Genomic DNA, 16,648 nt, shown 5'->3' with positions numbered 1-16,648 from the left:
GCTGTAAGTTTCCCAGGCTAGCTCACCCAATCCTATTTATCCCATACTTCAGCTGAAATACATTTTCACTTACAAAAGTAGAAAACAATGCTGTAAAGGGACCATTTTCCTTCAAATGCCATATAACATAGCTAAACACAGAGATTAGAGCAAAATAAATTTAAAAGTCACAATAATTCTTCAGGCCTCAAGGTTTGATAAGATTCAAAACTTAAAACAAGGAAAATGAACAAGAACTCAGATTTACATTGCCTGTAAGCAGCACGGGACACACGGCTAGCCATTTCCTAATATGCAGTCTCTCGTCCCTTAAAAAAAGAACTTACAGCTGGATACAAGGGCAACTGGAATAAAGAGCATATGTAACAGCCCCCTGTGCATCTAGGTGTGGGCATATGATTGATTCTGTCAACAGGTGCATGCAGAAAATGATGCATGGGACTTCCAAGTTATGCTCATGAAGTTCTGTCTATGCCCCTCCTCAACCAGCTGGGATATAGAAATACTGGGGAGCCCTCATAGATGGTGCAATTTAAGGTGGCAGCTTGGGGAACAATGAAGCACAGGTTTGTTAGACAATCTTTTTTTATTGTATTTTTATTGATTTCAGAGAGGAAAGGAGATGGAGAGAAAAATAGAAACATCAATAATGAGAGAGAATCATTGATTGGCTGCCTCCACCCCGGCATGTGCCCGGACCAGGAACTGAACCGTGACCACCTGGTTCATAGGTCAACGCTCAATCACTGAGCCACACCGGCCAGGCAATGTCTCAGACAAAGCAGTTCTGTGCCATCAACTTACTAATTTCTAGAATGATAACTTCAGTTTTCTTTCCAATTTTGAAACTAAGAATGCTAAAGAACACATCCATTTTGGGGTTCTGAACAACTATGTTATCATTGTCTATTTTTCATCAGAATCCCCAAACTCACAAAGTTTAATTCTGTCACTACAAAATTGTCCATTTATTAAAATTAGTCTCCACTCAAACATCCCTCTTTACTTAACACAAATAGCTCCTAGTCCCGTGGTCGGCAAACTGCGGCTCGCGAGCCACACGCGGCTCTTTGGCCCCTTAAGTGTGGCTCTTCCACAAAATACCGCGTGCGGGCGCACACGTACAGTGCGATTGAAACTTCGTGGCCCAGGCGCAGAAGTCGGTTTTCAGCTCTCAAAAGAAATTTCAATCGTTGCACTGTTGATATTTGGCTCTGTTGACTAATGAGTTGCCGACCACTGTCCTAGTCCATAGAGACAAGGGAGGCAGCATTCACGGATTATCACATGTAAACATCTATTAGTACCATGAAATACAACAGCAAATCTATTTCAGAATGAAAATGCATATCTGCTAAAAGATGCAGGGTTTCAGACCACCTTCATGTGTCTGCCATTTCTCAGTCTCCCTCAGCTGAAAATAAAGATGTTAGGAAATACCCTAGGCCACAGAGGGGGTGAATGGAAATGCCAAACTGTATACTTAAGTCTGTCAGACTCCATTAAACATTATTTTTTTTTTTTGTATGCTTGTGTTCTTGAGATTAACATGACTACCTCAAAGGTTACTGTGGGACTTAAATAGGACCGTGCATGTGCTATAAATGCTAATACACGGTACTAAGTGTTGGGCTGAGTTCCCTGAGAGCACATTCTTATGTTGCCACCATGCCTCTTAGCTTTAGACAAATAGTCTCCAGACTTTAATCACATATTTCTTTTGGTCTTTTATTGGTTTAAAAATATAATGATATGTGTATGTTAAGTATATGTACTACTGTACTAATAAATCTTGATTCTGTCACTTATTAGCTAATTGGTCTTATGTTAGTTTCTTAACCTATATCTATTTCAGCTTCCTGATCCTTTAAATAAGGATGCTAGTATATATATATATATATATTGGGTGTTATAAAAGTTAAAATAATAGATGTGAAGCATTAAAAACACTAGTTGGTACACAGTAGGATGTATAACATGCAAGATATAATTATTATTATTGTGTCAAAACACCCAAAAATAAAATTTTAAGAAAATAAAAAATATGAGTTAGATTTTCTTTTACTGATTTATGATACAAACTTTTTTGCCCTACCTAAAAATATTATCAATATCATTAATTTTAGCAACAAAATTAAGATTGAATATGCTCCACTGCTTTTGAAAGTCTGGATACAATATTTTGTGGTAGAGTGATTTGGTGATTAGGTTGAAGATTTATTTTGATTCTTGATTTTAATGACTGACTCACTGAAAAATATACTTTATAACTCAGACCTTGGCTGGTTTTGCTCAGTGGACAGAGCATCAGCCTGCGGACTGAAGGGCCCCGGGTTTGATTCTGGTCAGGGCCCATGCCCAGGTTACAGGCTCAACCCCCAGTAGGGGGCATGCAGGAGGCAGCTGATCAATGATTCACTCTCATCACTGATGTTTCTATCTCTTTCTCTCCTCTCTTCTTCTCTGAAATCAATAAAGATATACTTTGAAAAAAATTTATTAAAAAAAAAGAAACTCAGGTCCTTATGGAAAAAGCATATTCATGTACAAGTAATCATATTAGCTTTAATTATAAGCCCTGGTCCCTATCTTGGACCCATTCACTAATAATTTTTATGTTAATATTTATTTTATTTTTATAAATTTCCATCTTCCATAATGTCAATCTCTTTTCATGCAAATTAAAGGACAGTATTTAATATTTATAATCTTTATAAATGGTCTAAACATCTACTAAAAGTTTTCATTTGAGAGATTTTTTTAAACAGAGGAGAAAATTTAGTCTAAAAGCCTTATTCATATTGAAATATGAGAGTCTGTAGGTAAATACATTAGTTTTAGTCTCAGGAACAAAAAATTGCATAATGATGGAAATATTTATAAACATACTTTTTCAAAATTCTTTCTCTAAAGCATAAGTTTCCTTCAACAGCTGTTATTTTCTCATTTATTGTCAAAAACATTACTTTTACCTCAAAGGATCAATTAAGTGGGTATGTTTTGTCAAAAAGTCACTGTTAGATAACATATCAACAATAAGTATTATTTTTACCCCAGGATATGTCTGAAAAAGAGTCCAAACCAAGAGGAGAGGTCATGCTTCCATTTTTTAAATTATCTTCAGCTTGAATTATTAGTTTCATTTTTGATCTGCAGTTTCTTTTCAGGAAATATTTTAAGTCACTTGTATGTTTTAAGAGGGCTAGCTTATTAAATCAATAATATAGTGTATAAATCCATTTCACCAAGAACATGTAAACTGTAACATGTCACCATATGTTCAAAATAAGGCCAAGAGCCTCACAACATAATATATCAAATATTCAAGATACAATCCAAAATCACATATGTAGAACCAGGAAACCTTCAATCCACATGGAAAAAAGACAATCGACAGACAAGAACCAAAAGATACCACATTGTCAAGGACTAAATTATGTTCCCCCAAAATTCATATGTTGAAGCCCCAACCCCCAGTATCTCAAAATATGACTTCATTTGGAGACAGGGACTTTTAAAAGGTGATTAAGTTAACATGAGGCCATCAGGGTCAGTTCTAATGCAACTGAGTGGTGTCCTTGTAAGAAAAGGAAACAGACACAAAGAGACAAGAAATGCCTGCACACGGAGAAAAGGCAATGCGAGACACACTGAGAGAGCAGCCATCTGCGAGGCAAGGAAAGAGGCTTTGGAAGATTCCAAACCTGCTGCCACCTTGACCTCAAACATTCAGCCTCCAGAACAATGAAAAAATAAATTTCTGTTGTGTAAGTCACCCAGTCTGGGGTGTTTTTCTATGACAGTCTAAGCAAACTCACCTACACTGATATTATAATTTTCTGACAATGACTTTAAAAGCAGCTATATTTAAAATGCCACAACCAGTAATAGCAAATCTTCTAGAAACTGGAAAAATAAAAAGTCTCATCAAAGAAATAAAAATTTTAAAAAGTCAAGTGGAAATTTTAGAAGAAAAAAAAAGTACAATAACCAAAAAGTACCGTACTTTCCGGTGTATAAGACCACTGGACGTATAAGATTTTCCTGGGTTAAAAAGTCGTTTTATACGCCGGAAAATACGGTATATTGGACTATATTGATGGGATTAGATATAATGGATTAGATATATTGGACTACCATATTTTCCGGCCTATAAGACAACTTTTTAACCCAGGAAAATCTTATATGCCCAGTCGTTTTATAAGCCGGAAAATACGGGTATATGAATAAACTCACTGGATGGGTTCCGAGATGACAGAAAAAATAGTGAACCCAAAGACAGATCAATAGGAATCATCTAATCTGAACAAGAAAGAGAAAAGAGATTGAACAAAAATTCAGAGTCACAGGGACATGTGGGGCAATAGAAAGTTCTAAACTTCAGGTCCCTGGAGTTCCAAAAAGAGAGAAGAAAGAAAATGGTCCTAAAAATATTTTAGGAAATAACCACTGGAAATGTTCCAAACCTGTCAAAAGACTTGAACCTACAAATTCAAGAAGCTAAGCAAAACCTATAAAGGATAAACCCAAAGAATTCCACATGCAAATGTGTTAAAATCATAATCAAATTTCTGAAAAAAAACTAACCAAAGCCCCCGGCCAGTGTGTCTCAGTGGTTGAGCGACAACCTATGAACCAGGAGGTCATGGTTCTATTCTGGTCAGGACACTTACGAGAGTAGCGAGCTCAGTTCCCAGTGTGGAATGTGCAGAAGGCAGCCAATCAATGATTCTCTCTCATCACTGATGTCTATCCCTCTCTCCCTCTTCTTTCCTCTCTGAAATCAATAAAAATATATTTTTTAAAAAGCTAACAAAAATATCTTTAAAGCAGGCAGAGGGACATGATGTCTTATCTATAGCAGAGCAAACCAAATGACAGATTTCTCATCAGAAACCATAAAAGAGGGGCGTGATACCAAAGCATGACTCATCAAAATAATGATAAACTGAACTTCATTGAAACTATAAACTTTTGCTCTACAAAAGACATTATTAAGTAATTAAAGAGACAAGCTACAGAGTAGAACCCATTTTCAAATTAGATACCTGATAAGGGATAGAGATAGATAGATGATAGATAGATAGATAGATAGATAGATAGATAGATAGATAGAACTCTCTATATTCAGCAGTAGGAAAATAAAAATCCAATTTAAGAAATGGGCAAAAGAAGAGACATTTCCTTAAAGAATTTATAGGTGTGACCAATATGCTGAATATATATGCTTTAATATATAAAAAGATGTTCAATATAATTAGCTAGTAGAGGAATGCAAATTAAAAGCATAAGATGCCACTACATATTTATTAAAATGGCTAAAATTAAAAATACTGGTAATACTAAGTGTTAGTGAGGATTTGGAGCAGCTGAAACTCTTGTATATTGCTGGTAAGAATGAAAAATAGTACAGACACTATGGAAAACAGTTTAGCAATTTCTTATGAAATTACACATACATGTACATATAATTCAGCAATTCCACTCCTATTTCCCATTGAAAAATGAAAACTTGTTTATGCACAAAAATCTGTACATGACTATTTCTACCAGCTCTATTCCAAATTGCCAATAACTGGAAAAAAAAATGTCCTTCAATAGGCAAGTGGATCGATAAACTTTAGTATCCTATATAATAAAAGGGTGATATGCAAATTGACCCTAACGGTAGAACAACCAGAACAACTGCTGGACCAGCCACTATGAGGCGCACTGACCACCTCTCGGCCCCTTCCCCCGGCCATCAGGCACTGATCACCCGATGGCGAATGGGGAACTGGGGGTGGGTGGCGGCAGGGGGCAGGGCTGGCTGCTTGCAGCTGGGGAAGATGGCCCTGATTACAGGCCAGGCCTAGGGAACGTACCCACGCATGAATTTTGTGCGCCGGGCCTCTAGTATTCAAATAATGGAATACTATACAAAATCTAAAAGGAACAAACTATGGATACATTCAACAGTTTGGATAGGTCTTAATGGAATTATATTGAATGGAAAAAGCCTATCTCAAAATACTTCATTTATATAATATTTTTGAAGTGATAAAATCATAGTGATGAAGATCAAAACAGATTAAAGGTTGCCAGAGTTAGGGATGGGAGATGTTATTTTAAAGGGGTGTCACAGGGTGATTTGGAGGGGGTATCTTATAACTGTTCTGTATCTGGATTGTGAAAATGTGTTAAAATTCAAAGAACTGTATACCCCCAAAACTTTCCTCTATGATAATTTAGGAAATAAAATTAATAAATTAAAAATACAATCTTCTGTTTTATTTATTCATTCAGTAACATTATTACTTTTCCTCCAAAAAAATGTTATTGCCAGATATCAGTTACATTATTGGAGAGATAAGCCTTTGGCAACAAGCCTAGAAATCTAAATACAACTTATCACAACATTTTCAAGGAAAAGGTGTATTTTGAGTCTCCATCATTACTTGACAATGAAGAATGATTTTGATTCAAAAGTCTCAGTAGCAAGGTGGGGCCAACTAAGACTCAGGAGGGTGTGGTAAAGAGAGCTGTGAGCAGAAAAACAGGTCCAGCCAAGGTGCGTGGGTGTGGGTCCTCCAGGGAGAGAGGAAAGGAGAGACTCCCTGCATCTGAAAACATCAGGCCTGAGGGAGTGTGAGCTTTGAAACAGAGCCTTGTTTACCTGGAAGAGACTGTTTCAACAGGAAAGGAATTGATCTCAGTCACCACATTTCAGTGTGACTGCCCTCCCCACCTGTCTGACTGCGGGCTGCTATAACAGAGGAGCATAAACTGGGTGGCTTAGAAACAACAGAAACTGCCCAGCCGGCGTGACTTGGTGGTTGAGGATCCACCTATGAACCTGGAGGTCGCGGTTTGATTCCTGGTCAGGGCACATGCCCGGGTTGTGGGCTCGATCCCCAGTGTGGGGCGTGCAGGAGGCAGAGGCTCAATGATTCTCTCTCATCATTGATGTTTCTCTCTCTCTCCCTCTCCCTCTCCCTTCCTCTCTGAAATAAATAAAAATATATTTTTTTAAAAAACAAATTTATTTCTCATACTGCGAGAGCCAGAAGTCCTAGGTCAAGCCTCCAGTAGATTCAGTGTCTGCTAAGACCCCGCTTCCTGCTTTGTGATCCCTTGTGATCCCTTTCACTGTGGCCCCAGGAGCAGAGGGCAAGGAGCGCTCGCTGAGCCCTTTTGTAAAAGGGCACTAACCCCATTCACTAGGGCTCCTCCTCGGGACCTCACCTCCCCAAGGCCCTACCTTTTAATAACCATCACCTCGAGGGTTAGGATTTCAACATAGGATTTTTGGGGCGACACAGACATTCAATACATCGCACCACCCCTCAGCATCAGTAGTGAAGAAGGTGCCTGGGCAAGATGAGGGAAATTCTAGAAATAACATTTTTTTTTTTTACCATGGATATATATATATATATATATATATATATATATATATATATACACACATACACACATACACACATATTTTTTCTATAAATAAAAATATATAACATATTTTATATATGAACTATAAAATAAATATAATACATATAAATATATTTTATATATTGTCTATTTATAGTACATACATGTACACATATAAAATATGTGCCAGGTGGCTCATATACATGTTACATTTATATTTTACATATTACACATATATTTATACTTCATGTATCCATATTATACATATAATATGTGTTCAGATGGTGAGGACCAGGAAGGAGGGGCCCCGGCCGGGCCTGGCATGAGCAGAAGCCTGTGACGTGCATGGATCCTACCTGGGGGTGAGCAGGGGGCCTGCCTTCCGCGGGGACTGTTTCAAGGCCTTTGATGTCCGCAGGTTCCGAGCCGCGTCTGCGGAGGAGCAGCTGACCTTTCCGGCCAGAGGTTCCTCCCGTCCTGGTGCCCCGGGGGCCTTCGTCCAGCGTCCCTGGCCTGGCGGGGCCTGCGGGCCGGACGGGAGACTCCCGAAGGCCCGCGTCCATGGCGGGGCCTGCGGGCCGGACGGAGACCCCCGAAGGCCCGCGTCCACGGCGGGGCCGCCCTGGCTGACCAGGGAGCAGCCTGTGGCCGGAGCCCAGAGGGCAGGGCGCGGACCGAGCCACAACTGAGCCGATGCCGCAGAGCTTGGCCGCCCACGGCACGTGGTTGGAGGGTCCCCTCGGCCCCTCCCCGTCCTTGGAATGTCCGTTCCGCCCGGTGTTCATAGCCGGAGCCATTTACAGGGTGCAGCCTGGAGAGAGCATCGTGGTCTGGACTGAGACCGTCCGGACCGTCCGCGTGACTAAGGTAAGGTCTCTGTAAACTCCAGCTTCTGGCTGGCCCAGGCGCGCCTCGCGGGGAAGTTCCTTGCTGGTTAAGCTGCCCGGACCGATCTGGGGTGGCCTGCCTCTTTCCGCCTCTCCCGGGGTTCGGGCCCCACGCACACCCACATCGCTGCCTGGGAAGAGGCGTCCAGCCTCCCATCTGTGCTGAGCTGCTTTGCCGGGAACCCGCAGGTGCTGAGGGGCTGCGGGCGCAGGGGGAGCAGCAGCTGAGCCAGCCTGCACCCAGGACCCCCAGGGCCCGGCTGGGCCACCCACAGATGCCTAGACCACCCACAGATGCCCAGACCACCCACAGATGCCCAGACCAAGTCTCTGTCCATCCAGACGCTGGACTCAGTGACGGCCCAGGCGGCTGAGGAGGAGCTTCTGCAGATCCTGCACATCCCGCACGCAGCTCGGACCCTCGGCTCCTCCAAGGGGCTGCAAAAGCCTCCCCTCGGAGCTCATGACCAGGCATGGAGCTTTGCTGCCTGCATCTGGGGAAGGGGCTTACCCACCTGGGACGTGGGCTTCTCAGACTAGTGGCATGGCGACATGGTGTTGGTGCAGACCATGTGACTACATGCTGAAGGAGGCCACCTTCTATAGCCTCCTGGCTGCCCTCCCCTCTGTTTTCATGCTGGCTGTCAAGACCAAGGTCCCTGAAAAGACCAGCAGGCCCAGGTCCCCTCCATGGTCAGTGCTGTTTACGGGACGAAGGCTGGTCAAGGCCCCCAGAAAAGGCTGTTCTGATGGCTTTCCTGGCCTCCACGGCCTGCTCTGTGTGTGTATCTTGGACCCACCCAACCCTGCTGACAGCACCATGGCTTTCAGGGCTCAGGCCTCATCGAATTTCTCCCAGATGCAGCCCTCAACCTCACTGGCTGAGGCCAGGATACCCACAGTGCCCTGTTGCTCTGTGGAGGTGGGCAGGGCCCTGGGCTGCTACTGGGGAGTGGGGGGGGGGGGGGCAGGAGTGGGGAGGGGAGCGCAGGGGCCAGGCCCTGTTCTGGCTCCACTCTGCCGGGGCAGCCCTGGGAGGGCTCTGCTGGTCATGAGCACCTGAGGGACGGCTCCCCCTGTGACACTTCCCCCAAGGCCTGGGTCTCCCAGAAGGAATGTCTAGTGAGGACAGTGACAGAGGCAGAGATGGGTGGAGCTGAGCCTGAGAACCAGCTCCTGGGACAGGACGTGCCCAGGACCCGCACGCAGTGGCATGGTCACCCTGCTGGAACCTCTGCCACCCCATACCAGGGCAGGAAGGCAGGACAAGGAGGGGCAGGTGGCACGAGATCATCAGCTTGTATAAACAAAAACATTTTTAGTTAAAAAATTATATAACCAAAATTAAAATAGAAGTTGACATTTAGTAGGAGCCTGTCCTAGGTTTAAAATAGGGAAGTTTATTGACAGCCTTCTATTCAAATAATGAAGTCTCAGTCCCTTCATCTTGATTGTCAGATGGACTTTAGTGACTCCTTTCAACCAACGGATGAGAGTAGGTCATAAAAATGATAAACCCTTGTCCCTCTCTCCCTCCTCCCCCCCACCACCTCCCTCTTTGTTTCTCCCCATTGCTCTGCCTAGGGGGAGACAGCCGCCATGCCCTGAGGCTATTCAAGCAGCCCTGCAGAGAGGCCCACATGAGAGGAGCTGAGAATTCCCTGCAACAGCCAGCACCACATGACGGAGTCATGTAAGAGGGCCTCCCGCAAAGTGGGTTCTCCAGCCACAGGCCAGCCTTCAGCCAACATCTCACAGCAACTTCATGAGAAACCCCAAGCCAGAACAGCCCAGGCAAAGTGCCCCTGAATTCCTGAGCCACAGAAACAGTGAGGGTGAGAATGATCATTTCGCTCCAAGCCGTGACCTGGGGCGGCAATAGATGACTCATGCAAAGCCTTTAGGCATCAGGCTTCACATGCATGATCTTATTTCATTCTCATCCAGTAGAACATCTTATTTGCAGATGAGCAACCTGCTGCGTGGAATTCTTGACGAATTTATTGCATGGCCGTGGCGTTACTTCACAGCCGAGCTGGAATTCACACTCAGGACACGCCACCTGGATCGCAGACTGGGTGTCAGGCACTGGGGACGCAGCCATGGAAACCGGTGAGAGGAGTGTTGATCAGAGGAGGGAGAGGCTATTAAACAGAAGCATCATCAAGTTCAGCTGGAAGGAATGAGAGAGCTAAATTAGCAATTTAGTGGAAACTCTACAGGTCAGGTCGAACTTGAGGGTAAAGACTGAAATCAGAAATAGGCCAAAGACGAAATGACCCAAAATGAAGAGCCCGAGTTGATTCACACTTGATATAGGGTGTGCCCCTCCCCCCCCCCAAAAAAAAATGTCTATGCACAATTTGAATAATTATAAAGGCAGTGTTTATTAAAATACATATCATTTTCAAAAATTGAACTATTAGCTATTAAAGTGTGTATACATTTTGGGGGATCACCCTGTCTGCACTCCTGTGACTGTCCTTCCTTGAGGTCCTTATGTTCCTTGCAGTAAGCACAATATCACAGTGGATCTAGCAGTAAGAGGTAAGGTGCCAGCCTATGAGTGTGAAGACTTGGCTTGGTGGGACACTGTAGCTGACTGTGACTTTTCCAAGTTGTCTCGGTGAGGACCTGATCTGGGACCTTCAAATGAGTGTCCCCCAAACAGCTCCGGAGTCACTTGAGCTTTGGTGAGGCAGTCACGCTGGGCAGGAGTTCATCAGCCCAGGAGACACCTACATCCTAGGTGTCTGGGCCTTAGGTGTATCTTCTGGCTCCCATCATCACATCTGCAACTCAACTTTCCAGAAAGAAAATAGGCAGAAGGAACACTTGTCCACAAACACATAGGGAACAGTCTGGAAATGGTGTGCATCACTCCTGGTCACATCCCCTTGTCCAGAACTCAGCTACATGGTCCCACTCAGAAGCCAGGGAGGCTGAGAAATGAGGTTTTTAGCTGGGTGGCCATGTGTCCAGTTAAAAATCAGGAACTATATTATTAAAGTAAAAGGGGAAAATGGATATTAGTGGGGAACAGCCTATAGGCACTAGATATGCCACAGTGACAGTATCTTTGAGTTGGAAAGGACTTTAGTTATCTTCTTGTCTACGCATAAATTCTTGGAATAATATGGTTAAACATTGCTTCTCAGTCCTTTGCACAGAGCAGTAGAATGAGAAACACACCCTCAAAGCTCGTTTTATTGCTGCATTGTTTCCAGGCTTAAAACTTTCTCCAATTGAACCCCAATCTATCTCCAGTAGCCCCCACCTGTGGTTCAAGACTGCAGTCTGAAGCCTCAAAGGTAAAATTTAATCTCTTTCCCACACTGGCCGCTTAGCCCATTATGTAGCAATTGTCCTCTTAACATGTTCTCTCAGCCCTCATCAGCCCAGTGGCCCTCAGGGCATGCCCCATGTCTCTCTGTTTCTCCTGGAAAAATGGCCTTCAGAGCTAGACAGGATATTCCTCTCGGATGGAGGGATGCGGCTCTTGGTAAGCCAGTTGTCAAAACCATGATGGCAGTGGTGAGGTTTAGAAGTGCTGGGAACTCAGCCACCAATCAAAACATTGGGGTGACATTTCTCAAAAGTGCACGAATCTCTACACAGGCACTGGCATGAGGAAAGCCTGAGTCTTTTTTCTTTTTTGACCTGTTTTTATCATTCATATCCAGGTCAAGGCCCCTGAAAGTTCTACTTTTCCAGATTTCAAATTTTTTTGGTAAAAATGTGGCAAGAGATATTAAGGTATGCTTCATTGGGAGTAGATTGTAAGCTTTGGAGTAAAACAAGCATGGGTCAGACAACTAGGTCCCAAATGCATTAGGTGTGTGTGTTAGGGAAGAAGTTAACCTCCCAGGATACACATGTCCTCATCACCCTTCCTGGCTGTTAGGATCACGTGTGTAATTGAAGTTAACATTGATTTAGAACTTGTCATGTGTCAAGCTGAGCATGTGCACACACTTTATGCATTTCAATGCCTACTCACCTCTGTGAAGAAGGTTCTATAACTATGCACATTTCCTAGAAGAGGAAATGGAGGCTCAGAATGTTAGAGGTATTTTCCAAATGTCACAGAGCTAATAAGTGGCAGTACTGGATCATTAACCCAAGTCGTTACAGCTCCAGACTATGAGCACCCAGAGAACATTCTAGCAATCTTGGTTCCTGAAATCTCACATTGAAAGCCAGAGGAATGGGCGATTCCTGTCACTAAATGGTGACTGATGGGAGCCGCCCTGGCTGAAATAGACTCAGGGCTCACACAGCCCCTGTGCTCGGCCCTCAATGGTTGAGGCCAAGGTAAACATCTCGGCTCAGTACAATACTCCATCAATCTCTTGGGGTTTGGCAGTGGTGACCAATTTTGCTGCTGTATTGGCACACTTTCCTAGAGATATATTAGAAAGCACAAAAATTTTTTAAGAGAAAAAATAAAAGGGAAAAGAACACCTACCCTGAAGTGTTATTTTGCTAACAGCCTTAACTTTGTCATAAATAAAGACTGCAAATGGGAAGAAAATGCATAAAATGAAAATAAGCCAAGGGAATCATGGCATGCGGTATGTACAGTATATAAATATTCATGTTACATTACCTTTCAGCGCCAGCTCCATGGTTCTCCTGTGTGCACTTAGGGCCGAGTGGTTTCGGTAGGCCTTAGTTACCCGCACAAACGCGTGTGACTTTTGGGAAAGCATGAGGAGTAACTAAGGACTATTCACACAGCCTGCATAATGTGGGAGCCCACTGGACGCCCCAGAAGCTCAAGCACCCTCTCTCCACTTGGCAAGGGAATAGTCATCCATCCCTTGGTCTTTCCTAGTCCATGGAAACTGAGCTGAGGGAGAAAAGAGGGGAGAAAATCCTTAATCTTAGCAACAGCAGGATCTGGTATGTTAGCTGCAGAGCTTAAAGAAAGAAAAAGGCTTGTTGAAAAGTTCAAATCTAGGTAACCAGTTTCTGAAAGAGTCTTTTGTGTGTGTGGGCAGGGAGGAAGGAGGGCCACGCAGGGAGGTGCCCGTGCGTTCCTGCCTGCCAGGGAGCGGGCGCCCTTCCTGTGAAGAGGAGCACGCGGGGTTGCTAAGTAAGGGCTGGTACAGACTGTCACGGCACTAGGTGGGAAGGCCCATAGAGGGTGGTGAGTTTGCCCAGAGGCTCAGCAGGCTCAGGAGCCAACATTCCTTCCCTGCTTCTGATCTGACCTCCCAGGAACCTTGGGGTTAAACTACAGTCACGTCCAAAGGCCATGATAACATTGATCTCACTCCTCTGCAGCCACGAGGCTGCTTCCACCAAAGGCAGCATTCTAAATGTGCGTGGTTGGAAGTTTCTTCCAAGGACACAGAGGGATGTGTTGGAACCTTACTCCCCAAGCTACCCCTGCTTGTCCTTACCTAGGAAAGGGAAGTGCATGGTATGCGTAGTTTGGGTGTGATTGTGTTCATACCATGTTAGGACATTGTCTGCATGCAAAAAGGATGCTACATACATTGTTTTATGTGTAACAGCAGCATGATTTTAAAGTATTAATGAAGCTTGGCTTTCTCCTATGTCTCAGGGATGCAAGTTCATTATATCAGCATATTCTTCAAATAAAAATACATAGTCCATGAACTTAAAACTTTCTAAGTATGGCTTTGGGTATTTATACCAGTTCATTCAATAAGTTCTTCCTGAAGACAAACTAGGGGGGAAATATTCTATTTAGTGCTAGTAATGCCAACACAGCTGGTAGAAAGGGGAAGAATGTAGACTTCTGAGTCATACTGGATTCCAATTCTGGCTCTGCTACTTGGACCTTTGAGACCTTAGGTAAAAATGCTGAAAAATTTTTTAAAATATGTTTTTATTGATTTCAGAGATGAAGGGAGAGGGAGAGAGAGAAACATCAATGATGAAAGAGAAGAATTGATGGTCTGCCTTCTGCATGCCCCCTGCTGGGGATTGAGCCACAACCTGGGCATGTGCCCTTGACTGGAATCAAACCTGGTCCCCTTCAGTCTATAGGTCGATGCTCTATCCACTGAGCCAAACCAGCTAGGGCAAAAAAATGTTGAAACTTTTGGTGCCTCAGTGTCTTCATCCATAAAGTGGGGTAGCTATGCCTCATAGGGCGGATGTGAGGATTCCATTGGTCAGCATGTAGGGAGCAGAGTAACACAGTGTCTGGGACCAAAGAGCTCTGAAAATGGTTGCTGGTGTTCAACCTCAGAGGCTACCTATGGAGAGAGCACAGCCTAACAGGGAGTCCATGGGTAAGTCAGAGCATCTCAGTGTGTGAGGTCTTTAATGGTGGTGTGAACACAGTCCTGGGAAGGACAGTCACAGCGAAAGTAGAGGGAGGAGGTGATAGCGACTGGGGTGGGAGAAGGACAGCCTTCCAGGTGGAAGGCCAGCAGGAGCCAGTGGAGGAGATGGGAGCCTGGGGATATTTTCAGAGAAGTTGTGTCACTCCATGTAGGAGAGTTGGGAAATATTTCTATTTTCTGTTGGTGTTGGTTCAGTAAATTAGAGACTCTTTGGGAACTATCCCTGGCTCCCTGTTATTGGTGCATTTATGGATATTTAAAAGATATTAGTCCTAGCCCATTTGGCTCAATGGATAGAGCTCAGATTGCAGACTGAAGGGTCCTGGGTTTGATTCTGGTCAAGGGCACATGCCCGGGTTGTAGCTCGATCCCCAATAGGGGGCATGCAGGAGGCAGCTGATCAATGATTCTCTTTCATCATTGATGTTTCTATTTCTCTTTCCCTCTCCTGTCTTCTCTGAAATCAATAAAATATATATATATTTTTTTAAAAAGAGTATAGATTTCAAGAGAGAGAATCATTTATTGAGCACCCATAGGTCTTTTGCATGTATGATTTCACTTACTTCAAATAACCCAAGAAAAATATTGTTATCTCACCTGAACAAGTGAGGAAACTGAGGCTCAGACAGGTGACGTGGTTCATCCAAGTTCACACCATCAGTAACAGGTAGAACTGAGGTACAAACTCCACCTTGACTAATGAGTTCCAAGGCTGTGCTTGTCTCCCTGCCTTCACTGGAGTCTTTCACCTCTGTGGGCCACCTGCCTTCTCCCCTCCAGCCAACTTCCTCCATGTCCTTGACCTTGAGGATCATGGTTTGTCTATCAGAAGGATCTCTCATTCTCCCATCCTGATCTTCCAAGCTCTTTCTCATTTCAAGCCAGAGAGCCACCCCACCCAGAAAATACAGGCCAGGAGCAGGACAGGCTACCTTCTTCATGCAAAAAGACTCACACATCTCCTGTAATTTTGTTCATCAATAGTCCACTCCTTAGAGGTAAGACAGAGAACTTACAGAAATGTAGGTAATTGACTTGTTTATGCTCACACAGAAAGTTAAGGGTGAAAGAATGACCATGTGGAAGGCCCGTTAATACCAAGACTGGGACTGACCTATTTCTGAAAGGGCCTCTTTGATGGTGAGAGCGCATATCATCATACACTCTACATCCCATATGTACTGCATCTTGGCAAGTTGAGTCCCCATTTCCTGTCCTTCCAATAACCCAAAGAGCCCATATTCTTTCCAGAAGCATTCCTTTAGTGATTAGTCACTTAAATCACGTTTTCTTCATAATACCATGTGAACATGCTACCAGAAATTGCAAACGGAAGATGACAGGCTTGCAGGAAGCGGGATGGGTTGGAAGAAGGATTTGAGCAGTCTTTGGGAGAGGAGAAACATTTGATTTTCTTTTTATACCACAGGAAGCATAAACTCATTATTACCTGGGATGGGATGGGGTCCACATGTATCAACCACCCTCAGCTATTCCAGTTAGGCCCTACTTCACGCACTTAGCCCTAAAACACTAGCACCGCTTTTGACATTTGTTCTAGAAAAGGTGAATACTAACGGTCATAGTTAACTTCCATTAAATGCTTGGTGCCAGGAACTGTGCTAAGCCCTTACTGGCATTTCATTAGTTAATCAGCTCAACCTCACTGTGAATTGGTTTGTGCTGGATACATTTTATTCACCCTCACAGCCATCCCCAACCTCTTCTGCTTTGCTCTCTCTGTCCTGGGAGGCTGGTCTGTACAGATTATATCACCTGCTCTTATACCCTCAGCTTATCGTTGGGTTTGGGCTTGGCCAACCAGCAGCCCTGGGAGAGCAGGATATGGGAGAAAGGGAGGAAGTAAGGTCAGATTCTCTCCCTGTCATATCATTTCTGGTAGAACAGGTCATGGCTTTTCTCAAAAGCCTTTTCTCAGCACCTCTTCCCCCTTTTTGGTTCCTGTCTCCTGCCTCTCCCCTCTTTCCTGCTGTTTTAGGAGTAGTCACAGCTCTGTGCTACTAACCT

The sequence above is a fragment of the Cnephaeus nilssonii genome, assembly GCF_951640355.1.
Source record: "Cnephaeus nilssonii genome assembly, chromosome: 18".
Classification (NCBI taxonomy): Eukaryota; Metazoa; Chordata; class Mammalia; order Chiroptera; family Vespertilionidae; genus Cnephaeus; species Cnephaeus nilssonii.
Note: the sequence above shows the minus strand (reverse complement) of the source record.